At 36.7% G+C, this 23,213-nt stretch overlaps 1 long non-coding RNA gene across 1 annotated transcript in view; it reads right to left on the minus strand.

The window, feature by feature from the left end:
• Positions 1-23,201, minus strand: part of LOC117283741 — a 61,524-nt gene extending 38,323 nt beyond the window's left edge. Inside the window, exons 1-2 of the long non-coding RNA XR_004514775.1 lie at positions 22,960-23,201; positions 13,800-13,896 (exon numbers count right to left, since the gene is read on the minus strand). This is a non-coding gene — a long non-coding RNA (uncharacterized LOC117283741). The remainder of the gene's footprint in view (positions 1-13,799; positions 13,897-22,959) is intronic.
• Positions 23,202-23,213: the final 12 nt, after the last annotated feature.

Below are 23,213 nucleotides of genomic sequence, written 5' to 3' on the forward strand. Positions count from 1 at the left end.
TTGTACAGAAATGGACAGCCATATTGGTCTAGAAATGTTAATTTTTTAATTTTAATTTTTTATTTTTTTCCATGTGTACAGGGGTGACACACTGTATTAAATATGTAAGGTCATATCTACATGGGTTTGATTACAGAAACTAATAAAGTATTCTCTAAATAATGAAAAAAAGAATAAGATAAGACTACAAGAGCAAGAAGCAATTTAAATATGTTAAGGGCCCATTTTCATCTTCAGAATTAAGGATTATTTTAATCTTACATTATTGCCTTTTCTCTTTTACTTTCCTTTTTAGTTTTATTTTAGGATTCCCTATTTTTAATGTTCATACAGAGATTTAACTGAAATACCAATTAGTTTCTCTGGTGTGAAAAACTATAATAGTACACAGGATCCTAATGAGATAATGATATAATAATGTGAAATAGGAAGTAAAGGGCTAAAGGTGTAGGGAAAGTGGGAAGGTTGGGGGAAAGGTAATAAGGGAGAGGAAAAATATGAGAAATTGAAAAAATGGAAATAAAGTGTTTGTAAATGGGGAGGGGAGGAGAGGGTGAAGGGAGGGCAGGGACAAGGGGAAAAAAATGAGAATCAGGACCTATTATGTAAAGGTACAGAATCCCAATAGTGAATGTAACTATTGTATACCTAGATTGTACCAATAAACTCAATAAAAAGAAAAAAAAAGAAGGTTCTAATGACATCACGAGAGCTCTGACCAGTTACTCTTGAAGACTGTCACCAACAAATTCCCTAAAGAGCTCTGACTGATCCATAGCTTCACTCCATTCTATAATTCTATATAATTAGAGAGCTTGAAAACATAACAAGTTCAAAAGCTTACACTCCAAATAAAGAAGCATAAACTTAAAGCATAATTCTTCCTTATTAAAATACATGAATGAGTCTAGAAATGTGGCTTCATGGCCATTAAGTTCTGTGACTACTTCAACCAATACTGTCTATTCTGTGACTGTTTTGAGTGGTAATTCCAGCAAGACCAAGGAAATTCAGCAATGAGGAATAAATACAAGCCTAAATGTTTCAATTTATTCAACTGATAAATCTACTTCTGTTTCAAATGTATATATAATAAAACATTTTAAAAGCATTGCAGTAACATGTCACTGATAATTCTTCCACGGATGACTGGGGGGGTGTTCCAGGTAACATATCCCGGTAGATACAAAAACAGAAGTGGCCAGGCAGGGTGGTGCATGCCTCTAGTCTCAGCTACTTGAGAAGTGAAGACAGGAGGATTGAAAGTTTGAGCTAAGAGTGGGCAACTCAGTTAGGTCCCATCTCAAAATATTTTTTTCTAAATATTTTTTAAAGGATAGGGATAAGCTCAGTGCAAAGGACCTGGGTTCAACTTCCAGTACTGCAAAAATAAAAATAAAACCAGAGGTGGACATTTGAGTAATACTTCCTCTGGATGCTAGGCCTACAAACAAAAAAGATTCCAAAGATGGCTGAAACCAAACAACACAATCCAACCATAGCAATATGAGGCAAATGTCCAAAGGTGAGAGAAATAAGTAGAAGCCAATAGGAAAATCAAGAACAACTGGTTGGAAAAGAATATGGAAGGAGATGGAAGAATCTCTGAGACTGGCTATATTATAGCAACACCTGAAAAAGCGCTATGGATATGCCAAGTTATTTCACATAAACAGGAGAAAAATATTAGAAAACCATCATTTACTTTTAGTACTTCACTGAAAAAATTCACCCATCTAATTGATAATCAGCAGTCATGAGGAAGAGAAAGAACACATGGATCTCTTATTCTGTTACACCCTTTTGCTTCTTTAGGTTGTGAGATGGGAATAGTAAATTAGCAATTAACATCTTCCAACTTCTTTCTAGTATGACTTCTAATACTGCAGAGGCTCAAAAGCTAAAAATCATTTCCCCTACACTTCTTTGTAGCAGGTATTTTAGAATTAGTACCTACCAATTAAATTCAATCATATAAAGCCTGGAAAATAGAAGGGAGACAAGGCAATCACCCTGCTGTAGCATGATTCTAGGGTCTAGTTACCAGCTTTGTGAAGCTATTGGGATGAACTCTGAATTCTCCATCTTTTTTATCAAGAAGCAGCTAAAATTTCAGGCCAGGTCAGCAATATTGTTTTGGGAGTTACTCCTATAAGCCCAATCTTGAGCTCACTACTTCAATTTTTTTTTTCCTCATTGAGTTTATTGGTACATTTTAGGTATAGAGTACAGTTAAATTCATTATTGGGATCTTGTACCTTTACATGACAGGTCTTGGTTCTCATTTTCTCCCCTTGTCCCTGCCCTCCCTTTACCCCTCCAATTTTATAAGGACTTAATGAACCGTATCTAAATCTTTCTTTCTGAAGAGCTAGAATAGTTTCTGTTTCTTAAAACTAAACCAAAAACATCCTACTTCCTAAAGCATTATAAATTTGAGATGATAAACAAGTCAAGTCAAAGGTGAATGTCACATGGGGGTGTCATCTGAGAATAAAAATAGTACTTATAAAAGAAAAAGCATTGGGGTGCTTGCAAGTGACCAAAGCATCAGAATACAAGTCTCTGCAGCAGCCAATGTTAAGATTGTATAATTGTCCTCAGGTAGACAGGTTTCCATGGGGCAAAATTTCATAATGCCAAGCCATTCGTTTAATAGTGTTTGTCAAATTAATGAGGTCGCTGGCACTCACTTGTTGTCATTTCCCCATTGTGCACACTTAGGCCCAATGGGAAATATTACTGAATTGAATAGGTCACCAAATACAGTGATCTGGTCAAGATGGAACTGTTTGGAAAAGGTTAGGAATCAGATTAAAAACTTCATTTGTCACAAAGTAAAGGAGGCAATACTTTTCCCCTAGCTTACAGATTGCGCCATACTTTTCAGAGAATAATTACAGAAATTCAAATTACAATATTACTAGAAAGCATTACCAATTAAAATATGTGGAGCACTATCTGCATCTCTCATTTAAACACAGCCAGAAATAAAAAAGCACGAAATGCTATCTTGGAAAAAGTGTGGTCTTGAAAATAAATACAGCAGTCAAATTTGGCATCTTCTAATGGCCCCGAAGGGAAGGTGATTCAGCTAAAATTTGGTATGTTAGTTCTGCAGATATGAGGAAGAAGCCATCCTCTCCTTCCAACAGTGTCAAGGCAGGGTCTCCAGCTGTAGCCTATATTTAGCACTACCTTAGTCAGGGTCACAGACCTGAGAATCTAGTTCCATTGGTGCTGCCAATGGTACTTTCAAAATAATCAACAAATTCCAAATGCAAGATCTGCAAATTGCAGTGGCCTTTGAAAAACTGAGAGACTTGTAAAACAGAGGATGGTTATAATTATTGTTTGTAGATTATTTTTAAAATAAATTTTATACTTGGAGAATATTGTGTATTACTGCTGTATTTATTTTCAAGACCACACTTTTGAGCTTATCCCTATCCTTTAAAAAATATTTAGAAAAAAATATTTTGAGATGGGACCTAACTGAGTTGCCCACTCTTAGCTCAAACTTTCAATCCTCCTGTCTTCACTTCTCAAGTAGCTGAGACTAGAGGCATGCACCACCCTGCCTGGCCACTTCTGTTTTTGTATCTACTGGGATATGTTACCTGGAACACCCCCCCAGTCATCCGTGGAAGAATTATCAGTGACAATTATGTTACTGCAATGCTTTTAAAATGTTTTATTATATATACATTTGAAACAGAAGTAGATTTATCAGTTGAATAAATTGAAACATTTAGGCTTGTATTTATTCCTCATTGAGCTAAGAGTGGGCAACTCAGTTAGGTCCCATCTCAAAATATTTTTTTCTAAATATTTTTTAAAGGATAGGGATAAGCTCAGTGCAAAGGACCTGGGTTCAACTTCCAGTACTGCAAAAATAAAAATAAAACCAGAGGTGGACATTTGAGTAATACTTGCATGTGCAAGGCAGGTGCAGTCCCACTGAGCTAAATCCCTGGCCTGAAACAATTATTTTAGTAAAGCTTAGTTAGTAACAAAGGGAAAGATATTTGGAGTAACTAAGCAATTGAAGTGCAGGCTACCTTATGTTTCGGTAACTAAAATGTAGAATTTTGGGGTTGTTTTCTCTTTTGAATCATTTGTTTTCCAAAGACTTTCAAGAACAAGAAGAGGATATATTCACCTTGTAAAACAAAAAAGATCAAATTATTTGTCCTGTGAACATACACAATAATAACTACCATATTTGTTCATCAATGAAAATGCAAATGGGGCACATGCAAGGTCCTGAGTTTGATCCCTGGGACCAAAAGAAAAATTAAATTAAAATTTAAAATAAAATAATTATTTCAGGGGCTAAGATCATAGTTCAGTGGTAGGCCCAGGTTCAATTCCCTGCAACAAAAAAATTTTTAATTAAAAAGAATAAAAATAGCTTTCTTTTTTAAGGAGCTACAATAGTTTCTCCTTGCTAAGACTAAATCAAAAAACTTCTGCTTCATAAAGCAAAAACTAATTTTTCCCTACACTTCTTTGTATTGGGTAGTCGAAGGGAATTAACTTTCACACAGCAAGTCTGTAACAAGGTAGAAAGACAATCAAACCCAAATCCATATTCTGTAGGTGTGGATATGTGTTTTCCTTCTCAACTATCATTATTGTCCTAGCAATAAAGACTTAAGCAAGAAACTTAAAATGTAAGCAAACCTTAAGGATAAAGAGCTACCAAATACAAAACAACATGTATATATTATCATAAAATGCCACAAATTTTAAGCTTTTCAGAATATGATTCCACTGCCATAAAATTATTTGTGATATGTGATATTTCTGTTGTGTACAATGTATTTACACACTTACAAATACTTGAATACATGCTCAAATTAAATAGTTAAAATAATAATAATGAATTAACTTCTTTTATAAATATTAAAACTTTACAAAGGAGGAAGCAGATAAACATTAAACACTCAGAATTTTATTTTTAAAAATATAATAAAAGAGCATAAAGCTTATACCAGCATTTGCCATCTTTGTGTACAACAGACCTTGCAAGTGATTCTGCAGTTGCTGCACAGTGGGAGCCTCCCGGCCTGTTAGCTATCTAATTCCTGTGCTCTGCAACAGATCTCACTCCTGCACCCAGCAGAGCACAGGGTCATTCTTAGGTCAGCCTGGTTAAAGATGGCTGTCAATTCACCATTGGGCTAGGCTTCAAGTCTCTTTTCTCTATTTCACTGATAATCCATAGTGATAATTCAGAAAATTAACCATACCATTCATATGCATCTAAATATGTTTTATAGCACCAAAGTGATTATATTAAAAACTCAATAGTAGCATTTTTCTGTTTGGGGGGATTTTTTTTTTTTTTTTTTTTTGGTATTTTGGTTTTTTGAGACAGGGTCTCGCTTTCAGTTCAGGCTGGCCCTGAATTCACTATGTAGTCTAGGATAACCTCAAACTCCCAGTAATCCTCCTGCTTCTGCCTCCTGAGTGATAGGCTTACAGGCATGCACCACCACACCCATTAATGGTGGTGTATTTGAAAGTCTGTTCCCCTTTGAAAGCTTTAGAACTGGAACAGAAATATTTTAATCTGAATAGTTATGGTTCTATGCTGCCTTGAAATTTTAAGAAAGGTAGGTTGTAATAAAACATGTTGAAACTAGCTGAAACTTTTTTCCTCCTTGCAAAGGTAATTATTATTCAGTCAAAAAATACACGTGTAAAGAATAATTGCATAAGACATTATAATCCTGAGAATATTCACGTTGTGTTTTTATTTTGATGAATGCCCTTTTGGATCCCCTTGCTTGTGCAACTTAATGTTTATCACAATTTCCTCTAGATAGGGAGAAAGACAAGCCTTAATTGGAAATTTGTGCACGCTTTATTGCCAATGCAGTGGCATGAACACATTTAACAGGATTGTCATTCCATATAATTACTCTGATTTTAACATGGACTATCACAGATTAAATTGATGGCTTGAGTTATGAGGACCATAAAAAAAAATCACTGCTTCCTCTTTAAGGAGTGAGTATTAAGGTATTCTTCCATATTCTCTATGGCCATGTGCATTAGGTGAAGAAGAAACATAGAATGGTAATAGGATAGGCATCCTCAAATTGCTTTTCCAAGTTGAGATATGCTTGTGATATGACAATGATATATGATCATTTTTTAAGCTTACTTGGATTAAATCTATGACATCTGAAGAAAATCAACAAACAAATGAATAAGTAGGCAACTAGGCAAAAATAGAGAAAAGCACTCTTCCAAATTAAACTTGTGTTTAATTTTAATTTGTATTATATTTGTTCTTTTTTTTCCTTTTTCAACATTATTTTTAGGTACTCATTACATTTTTCTCAGAAACAGGTAGGGAAAAGCTCAGGAGATAAATACTAGGATCAAGATTTGTGCAGATGGACAGGAGGTATAATAGGGTTGTGGTAATAATTAGTCACTGCCAGAAAATTGAAGCTTTTGATTTTCAGAGGAAGCCAGCATTGCTATTCCTGTGAGACCCTGGTAGTGTGGTGCCTGGCATGCATAGCCAAAAGGAATCATGCCATATATTGGCTGGGAGAGCCTCAATTACTGGCCTTCTCTTCCAGAAGCTGAGGGAAAGAAGAGCTTCAGCAGCACAGCATCAATGTTTTATGCAGTCACATTAAATTGTCTGTTACTTGAGTTCATTTTCCACATTCTAGTTTATGATTCACTAAAAAAGAAGGTAGCATCTTAAAATATCTCCATAAGTCTCATTCTTCTGCAAATGAGGCAGCGAGGAAACCTAGATTTCTAAATACATCTATTAACCAATTACCCAAATAGATGATAAATCAAAGCATCCTCTTTTTTACTCTTTTAAACTTGAAACTGTCATTGAAAATAAGGTTATATTTATTTGGCTACTGATTAAGTAGAAATCTTCAATAAAAAATATTTGCCAGGTGGTTCCATTATAAGATTCTTTTATTTTTCAATTAAGAAATGGTTTTATGTCATACCAATAAAATGAGGTATTCAGAGGATTAAATCGATTGACTATATATTAATGTAAAAGAAAGTATTAGATCACTGCCCTGATACAACAGATTTATTATTAAAGTTGGTAACTCCATAGCAATTTGCTACATTAGTTTCCATAAATAAGAGACAGAGAGAGATCAATGATAACTTTGGCTTACTGTTGCTTTTAATGGTCCATTTATAATAGCTACTTATCTCTTATTATTTTAACTTGCTATAATAATGTCAAGCAAAGAAAAAAGATAATCACTATTATGGGAATATACATTTAATTCAAGTCTGAATAACTATTCTTTAACCTGATTCATGTATTTGTAGAGTGGCTAGAAATAATTGAAAATGCATAATGATTCTTAGGTACACATTAGAAAGAGAAAACTTTCTACCACTATGGTAAAATAGTAATTAAAAACAAAGCAAGCCCTTTTGTCAACACAAGATAGTTCTACCAGTATCTTCCCTTGTTAGCCGCCTTGTTAAGCCTGTGCCAAAAAACAAGGAACCTGACTGGTCACTGCTGATTCTCCCTCTCCTGACTGGAACTATTGGTGCTGAACATGAAATTTCACTCTCAAAGTAGTAATCATTCTCCAGAAAGTCTAAAATTAAGACTGGCAATACTAAGAGTTGGCAAGAATGTGCAGTAATTGGGTCACTGGCTAGTGCAGATCTTACCTACATGTAAGATGTAAATCTTATGTGGGCTGGTTCTTTCTGATGATGATGAACATGTTTTCCACCTTCTTTTTCAGGCCTTCTAAAGGGAAGAGTCCCTCCTCTATGCTTCTAAGATGTTATCAATCAGCAGAGAGTTCTTATTCAATTTGAACAGAAATCATAAATTGGCAAGGTATACTTCTTTCAGTGTTAATAGTCCTATGCTTTGAATGCCAGTGGCTATCTGCTCTTTTGGTATTAGCAGACCTCCTTTCCACTAGCAAGCAGCTACTAGCAGGCCTCAGGAATTCTTCTGGCCACTGGAAATGAAATGATGACTCTTGGCATTAAGGTATTCTTCCATATTCTCTATGGCCATGTGCATTAGGTAAAGAAGAAACATAGAATGGTAATAGGATAGGCATCCTCAAATTGCTTTTCCAAGTTGAGTTATGCTTGTGATATGACAATGATATATGATCATTTTTTAAGCTTACTTGGATTAAATCTATGACATCTGAATATGCTTGAACCTGGATGGAATAAAAATGGAAAGAAGGAAATATTGCTTCGGCTTCTTTGAAGGACCTCCAGTCTTTACCATTGACTTTGGATGTCATCTCCAGGTTCTAAGGTACTCTTCAACCTTCTAACACAGACCCTTTGCTTCCCAATATGGACTTTCATGGGACTCTGTAGTGAGCTCCAAGCCTGTGACTTCTTTTTTTTTTTTTTTTTTTTTTTTTTTATTTTTGATATGGGAATTGAACTCAGGACCTTGTGCTTGCAAGGCGGGCACAGCACCACTGAATTAAATCCCTGGTCAGTGGCCTTTAACTTTTGATTCGATTCTCCAGCTCTCCAGTGTGCAGACAGCCCTTTTGTGCTCTTCCACACCTGACTCTGCAGGCAGCCAAATAGCCCACAGACTATCCTCTCCCTATGGAGAGGTTACTTATAAAGGGTCAGATATTCTGTTTGGTCATGTGTAGGACCTAACATGGAACCACTTTGGAGAGGCTCTTTGAGGACCTTGAGGAGGGCTGCAGAAGGCCAGAATCATCCAGAGAGGCTGCAGGGTAGAGATATGTGAGATAAGTCTTCATGAGAAGCCTATTGCAACCAAAGAAAGTATCTTTTGGAGTGGTAACAGGGTGCCTGATGTAGACAGGCAGCTGCAAAAGAAAAAGAAAAAGTACCACTTGGGGAATATTGAACCCATCTCTCCTGTTCTCATTGGAACTCTCAGACATTGATAGTGAAAGTATAAATTAATTTAACCACTTTAGAAAACTCCTGGGTAACAACCACAAAAGCTAAACACACGTCTAGGCTCTGATCCAATGATTCCTCTCATAGGAATATGTCCAAGAGATATGAGTGCAAACTCTTCCCAGAATCAAGACTATTCATAAAATATTTACTATTTATAAAATATTTACCACTGTAAATACTACAGTCTTAGAGCACAGTAGTAGAGCACTCACCTAGCATGCACAAACCCCCTGGGTTTGATCCCCAGCTCAGAAAAATTAAAAAGATTTATTCAGAATAGCCAAACATTAGCACTCAGGAGGCAGGATGATTTCAATTTTGAGGTCATCTTGGGGTAGTCCTGTCCCTCACCCATAAACAAAATATTAAAAACAATCCAAATGTCATCACAATACAATAGTAAATGAAGTGTGGTATATTCATACAATGGAATACTATGCAGTGATTTTTTAAAATAAAGAACAAACTATTGCCAGGTGTGGTGGTGAATTCCTGTAATCCCAACACTCAGAAGGCTGAAGCAGAAGGACTACTGCAAGTTCAAGGACAACCTGGGCTACATAGTGAGTTCAAGACCAGCCTGAACTACATTGTGGGTCCCTGTCTCAAAACATCAAAAAAAAAAAAAGAACATATTATTTATACTAGCTATAACATGAATGGACCTTTAAGACATTAAGAAAAAAGTCATATAATACCTACTATATGATTGTATTTATACAAAATATACAAATAGGAAAACTAATCCAGTGATAGAGGTCAGAAGAGTGGTTATCAAATTAACAAAAAGGATTTGACAGAACTTTTGCAGATGTTGCTGGAAAGGTTCTCTGATCTAGGTGACAATTATACAAATATTATATGAATCTTAAAGTGCTTTTAAAAACTTAGACACAAAAGTCTATATACAGGGCCAAGGATTTAGCTCAGCTCACTGCACCTGTCTTGCAAGCACAAGGACCTGAGTTTGATCCCTGACACCAAAAAACAAACAAACAAAAGTCTATATACAATATGATTTCCTTTATATGACTTTTTAAAATTTTAGTTTGTAAGTACCTATGTGTAGTACATAATGTTTACATTCCTTGTGGGATTTTGGTACATGTATATAACACACCTTAATTTTTTTTTCTGGTACTAGGGATCAAATTCAGGACCTTGCACTTGTGAGGCAGGCACTGTGCTACCGAGCTAAATCCCTGGCCCTAATACATCTTAATTTTTTTCATTACCTTTCCCTTCCCTTCCTCCCACTTCCCCCATCTCTTGATTCCCTTTCTTTTTTTTCTTAAGTAACTGTTTGTAGTACACAATGTTTACATTCCTTGTGCAGAGTTAGTATATATACATAACACATCCTAATTTCTTTTTTTCATCCTTTATCCCTTTCCTCCCTTCCACTTTCCTCCATCTCTTCATCCTCTTCCCCTCTGAGGGGAATATATCTATCAACCTAGCTCCCTATTTCCCACTACCTATCTTTTAATGTATTCTTTATTTTTACTCTGTTTCTCATATAAGAGAAACAATGTGATACTTAAGCTTGTGTATCTGCTTTATATCACTTAATATTATGGTCTTAAGGCACGTATATTTTCCTACAAATGACTCGTTTATTTTTTTATGGCAAAGTAGTACTCCACTGTCTATAAAGCAGGAGGCAACACAGTTTATAAAACAAAAGGCAAAACTATAAGGCTAGAAAATAGATCAAAAGTTGCCAGAACCTATGGGTAGATGGAGGGGATTGACTACAAAGGGGCACAAAAGAACTTTTGAGGGTGATATAAATGGCTCATTTTCGACTATAATAGTGGTTACATGATTATATATAGTATTTATCAGATTAATTTAAAATGGTTGAATCTAGGTCTCGGGGTGTAGCTCCATGGTAGAACGCTTGCCTAACATTAGCAAGGCCCTGAGTTCAATTCCCAGAAAATGAATAAAAGGGCTGAGTCTTAGCTAAATATAATTAACTCCATTTTAAAGACTAGTACCCTTTATGCACTACTATACAATGTATATATTATATACATCAATTAAAAATTTTTAAAGTTAAAAAAAAAAAACAGAGGTTAAGACATACATTCCAATCCAAACTCTGCTGATATGGTCTGTGAGGTACTTTAGTTGTTACTACTGAATGAAAACATAGAAAGTGTTAGATTTGGAATGGGCACTGAGGTTCACACAGTCACACTTCAACCCCTGGAGGTGAAATGATTTGTAAAGAGTTATACAGCTAGTCAGTTGTGGAGCCAGAAGCAAAAACCTAGGATATCTAACTCTCAGACTCTAATTTAATTCCCATTCAAGGAGGATTTTTTAAAAAGCAAACTTATCACAAGGTACCATGCAGTTACATAACATGGAGCCTCTATATATAATCACTCTCTACTCCAAAGACACTAAGAAAATAATCAGAAGTTTAAAAAGTACATTTAGCTATGTAAGCAGCTCAACCTGAATAATCTGAGATATCAGAGATCCTTTGATATTAGCAAGTTACAACAAAATGTACATTATAGCAACCCCCATTTATGAGGCTCCAACTCAAAATCAGGTCATGATATATCTTCACTCCTTCCTGGTCCAGAACAATCTTTAGTATCAGTCAATCATGCAAAATACTCAAACTGTTCTACTAGGTAAAATATTTTAGTGTACAATCTAGATTATAAGACTTCTTATTTAATTCCTTTGGCAATGAATTTCTCTTCAATGAAGCAACTTTTTAAAAATGCACACATATATAAACACTCAACACTCAACAAATCCCATAAAACCTTGTTCCTGTACCATATAGTTCTCAACAGAGTTCTCACAAAACTGTAAACATGAAGCTGTGACATATTTCTAATCTTCCAAAGTAGAGACACTAAATACTTAAGTCCAAAACCAGTGTCTCCTAGTGTCCTTCTCTATATTCTATAGCTACCCAAATGACCTTTTGAACCTCCTTCCCCTTCTGTCTCCATGAAGGCACAAACACCAACTTTTCTCTGACCTCCACCCTCTGTCAAAACAGAAAAGACTCTAGTATCAGTTATTTACACTTTTTGATTGACTGATTGGTTAGAACTTAGTTTCAGTAAGCTTTAGTCCTTGTTATTTCAAGCAACATTTACATTTTAGGCCATTTTACACTTAATTGTACAATGAAAGGTGAAGGCCAATTGATTCTCCATTTAAAAATTCTTAGCTTCAATTTTACTTCAGTAATCAAGTGAGGGAATATTTTGGAAACCAGGAAAATCTTAAAATGACACTGTCTTCCTAGCCTTGGATAGTGGGGAACAGGGGGAGGGGGTCATGAACCATGTTAAAACAACTTAAATGCTACAGAAAGAACCCAAAGGATCATTTGTTCTTTCCCTCATTGAGCAAACATTTTCCATTGCCTACCACATGCCCAGTACTGCGCAAGGTAAAGGGAAATGATGAATAAGATATGGCTTCTATCCTGGAATAATTTATGAAGAATAGTCACAGAGAACTTAAGACCAGAAGTGAGAAGTGCTCTGACAAGGAGAAAATACTAAAGGAAGAGAGCAGAGCAAGAATTCACTATCCCTGCAGAGAGCGAGACATGGTTTCATAAAGACTCCCCTGTGAGCTCAGCTTGAAGGAATCTGACTAGCCAAAAGGCAAGAAAGAGTCAAAGTGGGTTCCCCAAACTTCTAGCCAAATATGAGAAGAAATGGGAGAATAATTACCTAAGTGCAGAGAGAATTTAAAACAGGAGTGCCTAACACCAAGCCCAGTATCTCCCGTAACCACAAACAAAAAAGGTGGTAGAAGCAGCTGGGCTCCTGCCTCTCATCTTTGATCACATGGAGAGGCTAGCTGATTGACAAGTTTCGCCAAAGTGACTTTGGTCATTTACAGAGGAGGACAGGTGCAAGCATTTTCATACAAGTCCACGCTCAGCCTACTCTTGTCAAAAAGTTATTTTTATATCAGGTACACCAGTGGAACATAAATTTTATCCATGTCCTTTAAAATAGTTACAATCTGGTTCACTCTGTTTTTAGCCCTAGAATTTCAGCCAGTGTTGATGGTGAATTTAGGATGACAAGGTTTGGAATGAGTACTGGGCACACTGGTTCATGACCATAATCCCAGCTATTCAGAAGGCTGAGTCAGGAGAATCCTACAAGTTTGGGGTCAGTCTAGGCAATTCAGTGAGATCCTTCCTCAAATTAAAAAATAAAAAAGGCTAGGGATGTAATTTAGAACCCCTGGATTAATCCCCAGCCCCCTCCACATACACATACACACACACTCATTTGGAACCAAATAATATTCTTGTCTGAAAACAGCACCCTTCTATGGAGGGAAGGATTAGAGTGAGGTCTTACCTGGACACAACAGTTAATAGCATATTTCTGGAAGTTTGCTGAAGGCAGAGAAGTTCCCATTCCATTGTCCCAAAATTCTAACGAAGCCACGTGTTCTCCCATAAGACCCAGAACTACCCTGAACTCCCTCTGCACAATTTCTTGCATGAACCCTCCAATACCCCACAATATAAGTTATGACATGAAGCATATTTGATATTCTTTTTAGTGTCTAATGTTTTGTGACACAACTAAGTCTCCTGGATTTCTAAAACACAGGCTTCAACTGTCTATTTTATCCCATATTCTGATAATGTAAGAGTGAATTCAAAAGTATGTATCCAATATCAATATAGAGCATTAATTATCTCCTATTACCATTTTAGCTGAGCTTGTGGCCACCCACCCAGAAACACTGTTTCTAGCATACTTTACAGTTAGGTGTGGTATGTGACTAAGTATATCAGAATAAAATGTGAGTAGAAGTGATATGCAACTTACAAGTTCCTTTACAGGAAATTCCTTGCGCTCTATTCCTCTTCCTAAGAACTTGAATGAAGACATGGGGATGGTATCATTTCAACCATGCAGATAAGACCTATAGAATGTCAGAACAATATGATGGAAGGAAACTATTTCATAAATGACCTTATAATGTTAAGACACCTAGCTGTCTGGACAATTATATTCCTTTGACATTCACATGCAAGAGAATTAAATTTCAGCTACATTTAAACCACTTTATTTTCAGGACTCTGTTACAGCAGCCTAGCTGGACCCCAGCTAATATAAACATTCACTCAACATATAATGAGCATTTACTATATGATAGGAGCTGTATGCTGGGGAAACAAAGCGGTGACCAGATAGAAAAACTTCCAGGAAATAGTTTCATTATATTCTACAAGAAGAAGCCAACACAAAATGTATATTTAAATTTTCAAGCTATAATGAGTATGTAAAACAAACAAAAAAAAAAAACAAAGACTGTGCTGAGGTAGAAAATAAGAGAAGGGAACTATTTTGAAGAGTAGTCTAGTAAGGACTTCCTGAAGAAATATCATCTAATTAAGGCTTTGTGGTCATAGGAAGAAGTGAGGAGGAGAAATTCATTCCTCATAGCAAAAGTTCTGGGCATGAAAAACCTCAGCTCACTGAACTGAACTCAAGAAGGCAGGTAAGCAAAGTCAGCAGTATAGTGTTAAGAAAGCTGTTTCCTTGACCAGGCGTGGTGTCGTATACCTGTAATCCTAGCGCTCCGAAGGCTGAGGCAGGAGGATTGCTGTGAGTTCGAGACCAGCCTGAGCTACATAGTGAGTTCCAGGAAGTTCTGGGCATGAAAAACCTCAGCTCACTGAACTGAACTCAAGAAGGCAGGTAAGCAAAGTCAGCAGTATAGTGTTAAGAAAGCTGTTTCCTTGACCAGGCGTGGTGTCGTATACCTGTAATCCTAGCGCTCCGAAGGCTGAGGCAGGAGGATTGCTGTGAGTTCGAGACCAGCCTGAGCTACATAGTGAGTTCCAGGTCAGTCTCGACTATACAAGCAGACATGAGGCCTTGAATTCCATCCCACCCCATTTCAAAAATCTTTACTCTCTTCTCTTTCCATTCAACTTCCACAAACTGGGCACACAAAGCTTATGTTACTATCTCCCAAACACCTTGCCTTCTTGGGCAAATACCATAATAGAGCCTTAGTAGTTAAATTAAATCATATGTTTGTACAGTGGCCCAACCAAGACTAAAACCTCAGTCTCATTTTATACATTTTGGAAAGAAAGGACTATCACTTCTATTGCTGTGTAGTTTTTATAATAAAACCCTAAAAGTTTAAATATCTAATTAAATGCTACTAAAATTATTACTAAACAATAACAAATTAAAATTAACAAATTAAATATTAGGTTATTTATTCTACAGTGATTTGCAAATTCTTTAAAAAGTGATGAGGGCCAGGGATTTAGCTCAGTGGTGCTGTGCCTACCTAACGAGCTCAAGGTTCCAAGTTCAATCCCTGGTACCAGAAAAATAAATAAATACATAAAATTCAAGCACAAGTAAGAAATCACATTTTAAAAACGGAGAGATGATATCTATTATCTATAAAATTTTACATCATTCCTAAATAAGTGTTTTAATTAATGAAAGAGCAAAATAATGAAACAGAATTCAAATAGGAGGCAGCAAGATAAAAACCAAAACAAGATGAAAGCAGAGTTCCAAGTGGGGGAGGGACAGAGTTAGTAGAGGTCAGAAAGAGGTGAAGCCAGGAGGAATTTCTAGAGTCAGAAGAACAAATCTTTTAGCACTTCTCTATGGCATCTGCAGCTGATAGGTACCAAAACACTAGCCTCACACAAGCACAGTACTCCATCAGGGACTCAACGGATGCCTTTACGTCATTCTCAAAAAAAATTTTTTTAACTAGCAAACAAGAACAAGGATAGGAGAAAGGAAGAGAGGAAAATAGGGAGGGAAGGGAGGGAGGGAGATAGAAAGAAAGAAAGTAAAGGAAGAAAGAGAGCCACAAAGAAAGGAGGAAGAGGGGGAGGGAAAGAAGGAGGGAGGGAAGAGAGGATGAAATCTGGAGCTAAGTCAGTTAGGGGAAATATACAATGTTATTAAAAAATAGATCCTCAGAAACCAGATTATTGAGTTTAAAGGTGGACTTTGTATTTTCTAGCTGGGTGACCTCTTACCCTAAGTTTTCCGTTTGTAAAATGAGAAGTATAATAGTACAGTGAAGCCTTCACTTATGAACTCAATTTTTTCCCGATGGCTGGTTGTAACAAGTTGGTCAACTAAAGGCTCAGGCTTCTCTCCACAGCCTTCAAAGTCTCCCTCCTGTATGCAGGCAGATCTCAGTGTCCTTAGAGAGACACTGACCCAGGATTTCTCAATTAACCTCATACAGAAAAGGATGCTGTAATGTTCCTTCTAGAACTCTTTAAGGGTTAAATCTATATCTGAGACCATTTGAAAGCACAAGCAGTTAGCATTCAGGTCGTAACTTGAGACGCTGGTCAGAAGTTAAAACTAAAATTTTGGTCTAACCCAAGCTGTTTCTATATCAGACCAGTTCTAAGTCAAGGGTCCACTGTACCTATACTTCATAGGGTTGTAGAAAGGATTTACAGGAGTCAGTCTATGCAAAGTGCTTATTACAGTGTCCAGAACAGTGTACTCTACTCTTACACATATAGAAGAAGAAATATTCAAGCTGATGATATAGGACAGCTATAAAGTAAAACAAGAAATAATTTTATTTTATTCTCAATTATTTTGTTGGTGGGCAGCACTGAGATTGAACCCTAAGTCTTACTCATGCTAGGTAAGCACTCTACCACTGAGCTATATCGCCCCAGCCCTCAATTAGATACATTTGTGGTTGTTACTTTTCTTTTTGTTGTTTGTTTTGGTTTTGGTTTCTGTTATTCTTGCTCAAGGGATCAAACTCAGGGCCTTATATACATTGACCACATACTCTACCACTGACCTGTATCCCCTGCACTATTTGTATTTTCTTCATGAGCAAAGAAAAGAAACATCTTTGGCTTTTTGACACATTTGTTTAATATAACAAGGCAAAATGTTATATTATATATATATGTATATAATGTATTATATATACATATATTTGTATATGTATATATATATATATATATATGGAAGGACAATGGAATTTAAAGAAGCTGTTATCTATCTTCTATACACATTGTCTAAATTGTACAGTCCAACTTCCCTGCAGTAGTTGTAGGCTATAGCTCACAAGCCCTAAAAATGTCAAAGCACCAGCAAAATGTGATGATACATGCCTGTAATCCCAGTACTCTGGGAAGCTGAGGCAGGAGGATCACAAGTTCAAGGCTAGCCTGGACAATTTTCCAACTTAGTAAGAGCTCCTCTCAAAAACAAAATATTCAAACAACTATCATTTTGTTACTTTTCTTGGTACATGTATCAATTTAAACTGACTATTGATGCTTTCATTGGAAAAGGAACGCATGAGTAGCTCAAAGCTACAAAGCAATGAAGCAATGACACGTAGCAATGAAAATTGGAAATTAATCTTGAAAAATTGAAAGCACGGCAGCCAGACCTAAACATAAGGCAGTTACATAAAGAGACAAATACCCTGCCTCAAACTCTTTTACTGACACCTGCACTATCAAATCACAAGACCAGTTGGGCATGGTAGCATACAACTGCAATCCTAGCACTCAGGAGGCCGAGGTAGGAGGATTGCCCTGAGTTTGAGGCCAGCCTCAGCTGGCTATATAGGGAGTTCAAGGACAACCTGAACTGCATAGTGAGGTCTCAAAAAAACAAGACCTGGTCACTACTGTATGTCATCTCTAGCACCTTTACCGTGGCTGTGGTAGAGATAGATGAGACTATCAGAAAACCAAGGATATGGTCTTCTCAGAGTCAGAATGAGAAATTCCATAACTATACAAAGCTCAGATGGGATCAAATTCAGGCCAAAAAAAGGAAAAGAAGAAAAAATAAAATATCTAGTATAATAACTGGTAGTGCATTACTGTTTCAAAGAATCATTAAATAAAATACATAAAAACACAAACCACATAAACACAGAAAATGTTTATGATATACCAGTAAAAAGGAAAAAAAAAGTAGAATTCAAAATTGTGAGCATGTAACAATCTCCTTTAAATAAAAGTACAGGGACTGAGGTATAGCTCAACAGTAGAGCACTTAAGTAGTATGTACAAGGCCTGGATTCCAGCCCAAGCTCTACAACAGACAGGAAGAAAGAAAAAAAGGGGCTGGGGATTTAACTCAGTGGTTCCGCCATCTGCCTTGCAAGCGCAGGGACTGGAGTTTGATCCCTGGTACCAAAAAAAAAAAAAAAAAAAAAAAAAAAAAAAAAAAAAAAAAAAAGAAAAGGAAAAAGAAAGAAAAAGTGTGTGTAGGAACTATAAAAAAACAACTGTATTGTGAAGGCTTTTTTTTTTTTTTTATGGTACTGGGGATTAAACTCAGGACTTTGCATTTGTTAGGCAGGCACAGCGCCACAGAGCTACATCCCCAGCCCCTAAAAACAGCTGTATTTTTTAAAATGTGACAGTAACTGGATGTGGTTTCCTCATTTTCTATGATAATTTTATATTTATGGTATTATAGAATTATGCTCTTTCCTCACTGAACTATCAGTCTTGCAAGCAAATCACTGTTACTTTGAGACCTTCCATTTTGTTGACAATAAAATCAGATATTAAAAAACAGACTTTTTTCTATTTTTGTGCAGTCATATATTTTTATATTACAAATCTCACGTAATTTATACTGTGGATATAAATTCATAATAAATACCAGGCTTATAAAATACAAGCATTCTTTAAATCTGAAATTAAAATTTAAGATTAGTCCTAATTACATTAGTACTTGTACTTTTTTAAGGCATGAAATTTCAGGGGCTAGGGATATAATTCAGTGGTACAGCATTTGCAATGACAATTAAACTGAATTGTCAACTTGACTGACTTTAGAGCCATGTAGAGGCTTAGAAAAACACATTTCTGGCTGTGTCTGAGTGGGTTATACAGGTGTGACCTTTGGTATTATATCACTTGCCCCCCTTCCATTCTGATGTACATTCTAACCCTCTCTGCTTCTTGGCCACCATAAACTGAGTGACTCTGCTCTACCATCCCCTTCTGCCATATTTTTGCCTTGGAGATAGATGACCATGGAGTAAATCTCTGGAATCAGGACCCAATTAAACTTCACCTCCTTTCACTTGCCACTGTCAGGTATTTGGTCCCAGCAACAAAAAGCTAACATATTTGCCTAGCATGTGTGAGGCCTTGGGTTGAATACCCAGAATCACAAAATAATAGTGATGATGATGATGATGGTGATGATGATGATAAGGAAAACAAAAGATTTCACATGTGATAATTAAAAGGATAGGCTACAAAGTCCAACTTTTGCTAATCACTCACTATAAAAAGGACCTTTCAGAACTTCCCTAAGCCTTGCTTGCCCTATCTATAAATGGGAATAAAAGTCGTAAGATTGCTGTGAGGAATAATTAAGATAATGATATAAAACTCTTTAACTCAGCATCTAGTACCAAGACAGTCTTCAATAAATGTTAACATACAAAATAAGTTGTTAAAATTTGCTGGTCTGGATCACTCTCATAGAAGGCATTTCATGTAAAATAATTAATTTCAAGTTCTTTTAGTTCATAGAAAGCACATCACATCAATAAAGCCGGAATGCTTCACCTTCTATACCGTCTTGAGTCAAGCAGGGACCAGACAGCTAACATATCACACAAGTGGTTTGGGCAGGATAAGTAAAAGGGTTAGTTCTCTTGATTTTGTCACTGCTTTATCCAGGAAACCATGTAAAAATTTTTCTGAAATTCAAAAAATAAAACAGACCAGACAGTTTCTCTTTACCTATGGGGCAGGAGGGCCAGGAGGGATCTGAACATTTCCCTTATTGTAGGGTTCATGGAGGCAAGTAGTAAGGAAGAAAACCTCTGGCCAAAATCTTCTTATTCAAATCTGATTCTTTTTTTTTTTTTTTGTACCAGGGATCGAACTCGGGTCCCTGCACTTGCAAGGGAAGCAGTGGAACCACTGAGCTAAATCCCTGGCCCAAATCTGCTTATTCTTAACTTTTAGATCTTTAGTACTTAAATATTACTATATTTCCATGTTTAACATAGTAATTATTTATCAATGCTATTAACATATGTGGCCTGAAATTAATTTTTATGTCATCTTAATATGTATTTATGTGTATAGATATAAGCAACACTATTGTTAATAGTGTTGAGATTTTCTCAACACTATTGTTAATAACATCCTTCTGAGCCTGTTTCTTCACCTGTAAGATGAAGAAATCAGATTGACTGACTTCTAATATCTCTTCTTAAAGAAGATTCTGTGATTCTATACCTAACAAAATCATACCAGTAATTTGCAATTTCTATAATTATGCCAAGTCCTTGTTCATTTATAAAAATTAGAAAAGTAGGGCCAGGGATGTAGCTCAGTGACACTACATCTGCCTGGCAAGCACAAGATCACAAATTCGATCCCCAGTATCAGAAAGAAAAAAAAATCAGAAAAGTAGGAGAAAGCAGCCATATTTTCAATTCCTAAACTGAAATTATGTCAACTGAATTCTGAGAATGACTGGCTTTTAAAGACTGGCTCTCTTTGGATCTTATGATATATTCTTTCAAGTTCTTATTAAATCTGGTCTCTGGTTATTCATAGTTAAGAGGTGGTAAGTTGTAAAGTACGAGGATTAGCCCTTGGGTGAAGAAGACAAATTATTTTTTTCCTTAAATATAAGATTACTGGATTTGCTATATACAAAATATTCACATGAAAATTGTGGGTAGAATATACTTCCAACCACATGAATAACAGCTTTCATACAGACAAAACATCTGTCCTTTATATCAAATATTTACATTTTCCCATATGTTAAGAAGTCCACAAACACAACCTATGACTATAAAGAATGTCTTTCTTCTCCATTAAATAATTCTTGCTATTATGTAAGATATGAAAAAAAGTTTATATTGTTAATCTGTTTTTTGACTTTATTGTTTAGTCTTTCTTTGTTTACATTATTTATAATTGCATTATTTTCCCAAGAATGTATAGCCATAGTTGGCATATACGTCTGGCATAAACAATGTTTCTTCAGCTCTCTATTTTTTTTTTCAGGGAGCAACTACCGTAAATCAAAAATTGCATAATAACTTCTTTTTGTTTTGATTTTTTGAGACAGGCTCTTGCTATGTAGTTCAGGCTGGACTCGAACTCGAAGCTATCCTCCTGCCTCAGCCTCCCGAGTGCTGTGATTACAGATGTGTATCAACATGTCCAGCAACCTTTGTAAAGAACCATTAACTCTCTGTAAAGGACTTACACTCTATCCTGTGACTGGCCCCGTAAGGAAAGGCCACAATAAAGTGGGTGAGAGTTTGGGCTCTGGATTCAGAAAATAAATTATTTAACATCTTGGACCATTCCTTTTCCTATCTGTGAAATCAAAATATTAAAAACACCTCTTTCTTGGGGCAGGGGATTTAGCTCAGCAGTGCCACTGCCTGCCCCATGAGCACAAGGTCCTGAGTTCAATCCCTGGTAAAAACAAAACAAAACTCCTTCTTGAAGCTGAGTAAACATTATATGAGTTAACATTTGTAAAGTATTTGGCATAGGGCTTGACTCAAGTAATTCTGACTCAGGATACTAAAAAACTACATAAATTTTAGAGGACCACTTAAAAATCAACAAGAAACTAAGTGTAGTAGCACAAAGAAAAGGAGTCTAGGGAGGTAGCTCAAGGATAGACCACTTGCTTAGCATGTGCAAGGCCCTGGGTTAAATTGGTAGTAACATACACATACACACACACACACACACATGTGCACACATACATGCATCAACAAGAATAATCATCTTGTTTTATAAAGTAAGAATTTGAGGGCCAGGAGAGTAGTTCAGTGATCGAGCACATGTTTAGCATGTGTGAGCCTCTCCATCCAGTCCTCACAACTAAAAGCAAAAATAAATTCAACCTGTGAATGAGAAAAAAGCACAGGTACCCACACATGATCACACTCATAAGTAGAACTTAAAAAGTTGATCACATAGAAGTCAAAAGTATTATAGTGGTTACCACAGACTGAGGACAATAGAGAGGAAGATTGCTCAACAGGTACAAATGTTTTTGATAGGAGTAAATTCCTGGGTCCGGTAGAAGGGCTGAGTAAATATAATTAACAATGTGTTATATATCTCAAAATAGAAGAAATTTAAAGAACTTGAAAATACAATAAATGATCAGGAGCCAGATTCCGTGGTGCACACCTGTAATCCCAGCACTCTGGAAAGGTGAGGCAAGAGAATCCCAACTTCAAGCCCAGCCTGCACAACTAAAAGAACGAGAAGGAAGAGAGGAAGAGAAGGAAGGAATTTACTTTATGGTGAAACAATGTGCTAATTACTGAGTTGATCACTACCCAACGTATACATGAATCAAAACATCACACTGCACTTTAAAATATGTACAAATATTATGTGTCAATCAAACTCACATGGGTGCGCCTGTACACACACATGCACATATATAAGTGTCCTGAATTCCAGTCCAGAGCACTTTTCACTACAAAGGTTTGTCACTTCCTGTTGCTGGAAGTCTGGGGCCCTGCCCTCAAGAAGCTTATGATCTACTTGCAGAGTCGACAATAACACATATAGAGAGTCTAGTTCACGCTGCCAGAAAGGTGACAGAACAAAGCCTCGTGTGTGAAAGGAGGAGATGTTAGAAGCGGCTAAGCAGAAAGAGTGAGGAACAATACAGGAGACTTCCTAGGAAAAAAGTGAGACGTGAAACAAGCCTTCAAGATAGAGTTTGACTCGGCAATTGAAGAAGAACAAGGCAAAGTTGTTTCCAAAACACCCAAGTTGGAAACCTCCACCCATTACCTCATCGCCACCCCTACTATCTAAAATAACAAGTTTGAACTAGAAGGGGGACGGAGGTATTACTAAATTAAGTACATCCTGAAGATTCCTGGGAAGGATCAGACTGAGAGAGTCAAATCTCCCCTTTTCAAATCTTGAAGAAACTGCTGAGAGGAAGGGGCGAGGCCTCTGACCTGCTTTCTTCTCCTGAGGAAGAAATGCCGGTCTTTCCTTCTGGTGTCGGCGGCAGCCCCACGCATTTGTAGGCCTCACCTCAGAGAAAAGCCAGGCTACATGCGCCCCGGCGGGAAAATGTGGAAACGCAAGGCACTTGGCAACCTCGAGGGCTGAGCGCTAGACTCACTCTCCCAAGCCACCGCAAGACTCCGGCGGACCAACGCGCAGCGCCCAGGCACGGCCCCAGGCGGACTCCGGGTAGGGCCGGCTG

Source organism: Fukomys damarensis, unplaced genomic scaffold (genome assembly GCF_012274545.1).
Source record: "Fukomys damarensis isolate Sample0158 unplaced genomic scaffold, DMR_v1.0_HiC HiC_scaffold_4, whole genome shotgun sequence".
Taxonomy (NCBI): Eukaryota; Metazoa; Chordata; class Mammalia; order Rodentia; family Bathyergidae; genus Fukomys; species Fukomys damarensis.